This window comes from Cygnus olor, chromosome 1 (assembly GCF_009769625.2).
Source record: "Cygnus olor isolate bCygOlo1 chromosome 1, bCygOlo1.pri.v2, whole genome shotgun sequence".
NCBI classification, from domain to species: domain Eukaryota; kingdom Metazoa; phylum Chordata; class Aves; order Anseriformes; family Anatidae; genus Cygnus; species Cygnus olor.
Genome location: NC_049169.1, coordinates 11,642,043 through 11,647,712, shown reverse-complemented (window position 1 = coordinate 11,647,712; position 5,670 = coordinate 11,642,043). Strand labels below are relative to the sequence as shown.

General features: G+C 40.3%; 1 long non-coding RNA gene across 1 annotated transcript; it reads right to left on the bottom strand.

The window, feature by feature from the left end:
• Window positions 1-522: 522 nt before the first annotated feature.
• Window positions 523-4,587, bottom strand: LOC121063625. The gene is made up of 3 exons (XR_005816097.1): window positions 4,518-4,587; window positions 3,516-3,624; window positions 523-864 (listed from the first exon to the last, which is right to left on the bottom strand). It is a non-coding gene; the product is annotated as an uncharacterized LOC121063625 (long non-coding RNA).
• Window positions 4,588-5,670: the final 1,083 nt, after the last annotated feature.

Below are 5,670 nucleotides of genomic sequence, written 5' to 3'. Positions count from 1 at the left end.
CACATACCATGACCCCTCAGGAAAGTACATGCGAGCCACGTCCATCCCAGCCAGTCCAAGACAGGTCCCTCCTCAACTTGGTGGCCTCTCTGAGCTCCCTGGGCCTCCTCATGCCAGGATAAGGCAGGGATCTCAGCAGCTGCTGGGGTGCCTAGATGCTGGTCTCTGAAATAAATCTGTCCTGCACACCAGATGAGCCGTGGGAACTCTTAAAATTACTTTTATACCTTTCTTCTATTAGAAATGACTGGAATGGGCAAAATGAAAAGGTGCAAAAATCCCACTAGTCAACTTTGGACTTCTTTAGGTAAGTCCAATCCTTAAACCTCTCAAATGTTCTAGCATAAAATATTAGCTATAAACTCCAGCAGACTGAGGCAACCCTTCAGGCCACCACAACCTACTGCAAACTAATTCACAGATCTGAGGATAAGAAAGAACCACATGACCTCAAATCTAACTCAGTCTTTCCATACCTGGTTTTCATAAAAAACAGTGTGTAATTCATGGGATATTGCCTGCATCTTTTCTTCTGTGGAAACGCATTCTGCAGACCCTTATGGGAGTAGTTTCCTCCTAAGACTAGCTTCCACGGCAGGGAATTTTCTGTTTTACAATCTCACCCTGTATCTGTGGTTTCCTAACTCCCATCCAGTGTGTGAGCAAGTTTTACAAGCTAAAACACGAGCTCTCCATGAGACAGCATCCACTTTTACACAAGAGAACAATGAAGAAATGGATGTGTATTTATCACTGCATCGATTATCCACCTTCAAGTTTCTTCCATGTTAAGTTCAGTACAACACTGGATTTTTTATTGAAGCTCCACTTTATTTCGTTTTGCATATCTTCTAACCATTATTTCTGTTAAAGGAAAGAAGAAAGTGATGAGACCATCTGTATAAGAACATTTAGGAAAACGTCTCTGGCAATGTCATTACTGCTTTGAGCTTAAAAACAACCAGAATGGGAACCAGAATGTTTCATTTACTTACAGATATTTTATCATAATTTCATTCTGTGGGTCTCAGATTTTCCAAAATTTCTATTTTCAGGGATCACCAACTGCAAACTTATTAGTGAGCTTATTAAATTGCATTTCAAGAGCATTTCCAGATGCTGAAAAACTTTTTATCCTACATATATATATATATATAACTTGTGCTTTTCCATTTTTTACTAGATTTTTGACCCAAAGATGGTTATTTTAACAAATTGGGGCCTTTAAGATGATAGGACATAGTTAATAATGTAGTAAGTTATACTGAGATGAGATTAATGATAATAAGATAGCAATAATGAGAAGCTATTATTTATTTATTCCAATAGTGCAAAAGTATAAATCAAATCTTATTTGGAAGTATTAATTAGTGATTCTATTACTGCTGCTAATACTGAGCCTAAAAAGAGATGGAACATTATGTCAGCACAGTGTACTGGAAGTGACTCAATTAGAAGTATAAAATATTTACATCTCTAGGGTGTGAGCTGGCACTGTAGGTTAGAAATAAAACATGACAGTTTAGAAAACACATGAAAGTTTAGAGGCTGATAATTTTAATCTTGGTAATTTCACAGAGATCTTTGTCATTTTCCACAGTGTCCATTTTCATTATGCTTTTAGATGATTTCATCCAGAATGTAAACACAAATATGAAGGTGGGTGTGAGTCAGTGTGAGTGGGCTCCCATCTTCTACAGAAAGACACTTCCCAAGCAGACCAATATATCAGCAAGATCTTACGGCTCTGATTTTGTTAGTTTTTTAAGTAAATGGCAGCTACTGACCACTTCAGTACTAAGAAAACACAGCTGTGCCACTCCAGGGAAGAGGGCAAAACACAACAATCCTGATGGCAGAACAAGATCTTCACTTATGGAGCAAGTTACTACAGTTACTTTGACCTCTTCTGTATAGCACAGCAAGAACAAAAACTGATATATCATGACTCAGAGAAAGACGGTTTCTTTCACTGCATTGCATGAAAGCAGCCAGAATGCAGGGAGCAGCTCCATCTCCAACACTGTCCCAACCTGTGGTTGCTTTAACATGTATCAGATGAAATGAGGGCAGGGCTCAGAAGAAAAAGATAGAGGAAAGGTTTATTTTACTCATAGTCTGTGACATAGCCATAAAATTGCTGGGGCTCTTCAAGTCCCTGACAAAGTCAGTGGAAAGATTCCCTTCTGCGGGCATTGGCTTGTTCTTCGTGGATGAAGAACCTCTCAAGACAGAATCCACTGAGCCAGGTTATGCAAAGCTTGTAGTACTTCAGTAATTTCAAAGGCACATACTGCCATATTCGAATTTAACGAGTTCAGATTCTTAAAGATTAGGGTAATCTCAGTATTTTTCCAGGCTATGATTTAAAGGTTAAGTCTATCCTGTAAAAATTTATGTATAACACATGCTTCATGCACATACCTGGCCTCTTTTGAGCCACTTTAGGAGCTGACTTGCAATGCATTTGCAACAAGCATTTTTATAGAAATAGATGTGGTAAATGTGTCTGTGCTGAAGCCTGAAGTTATACATTTACATGCACCAATGAAGGGTGAAATCTTTGTCACTGACATCAACAGTGAGACTTTCAGATTTCTTGGGACTCAGGATTTCCTTAATTAGTGCCTGGGAGTGATGCTGAACCTATTGCAATGTACCTGAGCAAATATGGACGGACATACATACAAGAAAATCTGTTTTTTCACACGGCTTTTCAGTCTTACTTGCAAATTATGTTGCACTGCACAGTGGCTGAGAAAGTTAGCCAAATTTCAGTTGTTACTGTTTGCAGCGCATGATTTTGTTACTGGGGCAACCCAGAACCTTTGCTATGGAAATGTTGCTTGATATATTGGCAGTGTTACATAGATTTATTAAATAATTTTTAATGATAAAACTGACTTTAATGGGTATGCCTTGAGAAAGAACTGGAATACTTTGTTAGTTGTAAGTGCCTAGACTAACTATGGCAGTAGATTAGTAGCAGACTCACAAAACTGAAGTAAAGATATCGTCCCAGCCTTTTGCAATAAGTAAGATTAACCTTTAGAAGAGAGAAAATCTGCTTTAGCAATGTGCTGGATCATGATTTAAAATCCAAATTTATGCCTTGAAACTTATTGCTCCTAAAAGACAATGTGGACATTAATGGAGCCTTCAAAGTGCCAGACGTATAAAGACCTGCCCAGACCTCTTGTGATTCTCTCTGTTTTATAAAGCTTCCTTCACCAGGTTGTTCGGTCTGATACCGATTTCTATTACACCATGATGGGTTAGGATGGGTCTCAGATCTCAGCTTCTCTCTAATGTGCTGTGGCTGGACTGTGTGACAGAACAGGAGCACCAGCTTCAGAGCATCAGACCCAGAGCCCTAACCTGCTCATATCTGTGAGCCCAGATAGATCCCCTGCTGTCCTACTTCAGCCATTGCCAGAGGTCTGCAAAATGCTGTGTGCCTGCAGCCAGACACAGCAGAAGCACATGTAGGCCCGTCAGCTTCTCACTTTACTCACAAAGTCATTTCTCAGGACATCCTCCAGTGCAGCTCTCCGTCCATCGCTGCTGTTACCCTAGCTGCAGTGTATCTTCTGCCACAGTGGCTTTTCCTCTCCTGCTTGTGGACTGAAGCATTCAGTACAGAGGAAAGAATGGAGTGAGGGCTTCTACATTATTATTATTTTTTTTCCCACACACTTTCTTCAAAACATTTACACAATAAAGGTGGCTCAAATACCAATCCTTTCCTCAGTGACTGGTTCAAACTGAGCCCAGGCAAGTCATAGATATTTGATGGAAAAGAAGAAAATAATGAGCCATCTTAAATTATTATGAAGAGGAATGCGATTAGTGTCCCCTTACTCTAGTTGTCTTCAGTATAGCTGCTTCCATCTGAGCTAGTCACCCCCTGGAGCTCCCATTAAAATGAAGGGAGAAAAATAGGCACCTTTATAATGAGTCACTGACCTATTTTATCTTTAGTTGGGTGTTCCAAAAGCGCCTTTTTCTCTCCATCAGCCAAACAGTCTAAGTGACTGGCTCTACGCTGGGGATGCCTGCATTTAATGAGATGAATCCCACTGCTTCTGACATCTTTCTTGACACATAATGAAAGAGCACCCTGATGGATGGAGACACCAGTACCTGTTTGTCTCCCACTCTGCCATGAAGCATCATGAGGGGGTAGTGGAAGGAAATGATCACTGCCAACGCTACTTATGGCATGGAGCTACATACATGCGTTACTTGGAAAACAGCAGTGGGATTTTCATCTGAGTAATGATGGGTAAGGAGAGGGGAGAGTCAGACAGTTTTGGATAAACAAAGGATTTTTATCGCCATCAGCATCAGCCTGACATCTTTCACCGTCCCCTGCGCTCGCTTGAAAGCCACACATGCAGAGAAGTCAAAAAGCATGGAAAATTTGAAATGCTGCATGAAAACAAACTAAACAGTTATGAAAATCTGTCAGAAACAAAGTTTCCTGAGCTAAGATACCTATTGCTACCTATTTTTACCTGCAGCTGATGCTGTGCTCTGAAGTACCAACGTCCATTGTTCCTCCCCAGGTTTCCTCTCATATATGCTACTTACTCACCACCTTACCCAGCTTATGACTGTAAGACCCACAGGCGAAAAAAAAAATAAAAAATGTTCCTTTAGTTTTTGTTATGCATCTCACATGTGGGATCCCAGCTGCATGTGAATCATCGCCTTCAGGCTGGGCACAACCCATCCATGGCTTTTCGTGGGAGGCTTTGCAATTTGTTTTGGAAGCCAGATAGGAGAGACCCCACCACCTCTTTGTAGGCAGGGATTTTCCGGGGGTTTAGGCCACTTGATAAAAAACACTTTTAGGTTTTATTTTGCCTACTGTAAAAAGTGCCAAGAGACTACAGAGTACTGTTCCGTTACCTAATTAATATTCAATAATTACTGCTAAGTGGAGCAGTCTGAGATTAGGAAAGAATCCCTCTCACAGCTTGCTTGCTGGGACAATCCCCTGACACTGGTGATCCTGTTTCACAGCAGGGTCTGACCGCAGGCTGCCACGGCAAAGGGGAATACTCTTAGCATGCTGAAATCAGTATGTTTAAATAAAATTACAATTTTGAGTGACAATTTTTTTTTTTTCAAAGGTTTTCTACCATCTCCATTTCTTGGTTCCATTAAATGGGCCATTGGGGCTCAAGTGAGTATTTCATGCAGTGGAGAATGCCTCCTGCGTTTCAAATGAGGAATTCAAAAAGGTGAAATAACGGCTTGAAAAAGATGACATTTTGCAATGACCTTTCCCTTTGGTGTCCTGAGAATTGCAACCAAAGCCTAATGTGACTGAGAAATCCATGACTGGTTGATTGACCGATAGCCCAAAGATAGCTTTTTACAGAGTTAATTCTACCAGACAGATTCTTTAGGGAGTCCTTAAACACTGTGAAAGTTCCCAGGAGATGAATTGGATGGATGCATTTTCAAATGTTAAATAGCATTTAACATGATCTAGTTTAAATTTGTCCTCTGTCTTGTAATTGCTATAATTGCCTCCAGACTGTAAATTGTATGTCATTTGAATACTAGTGTACTGCATCTATTTTATGCAGATAACAGTGCTTATAGGGGGCAGATAGTATGGAAGTCTGTGTATTGAACACCCACATGCTAACACTAGAA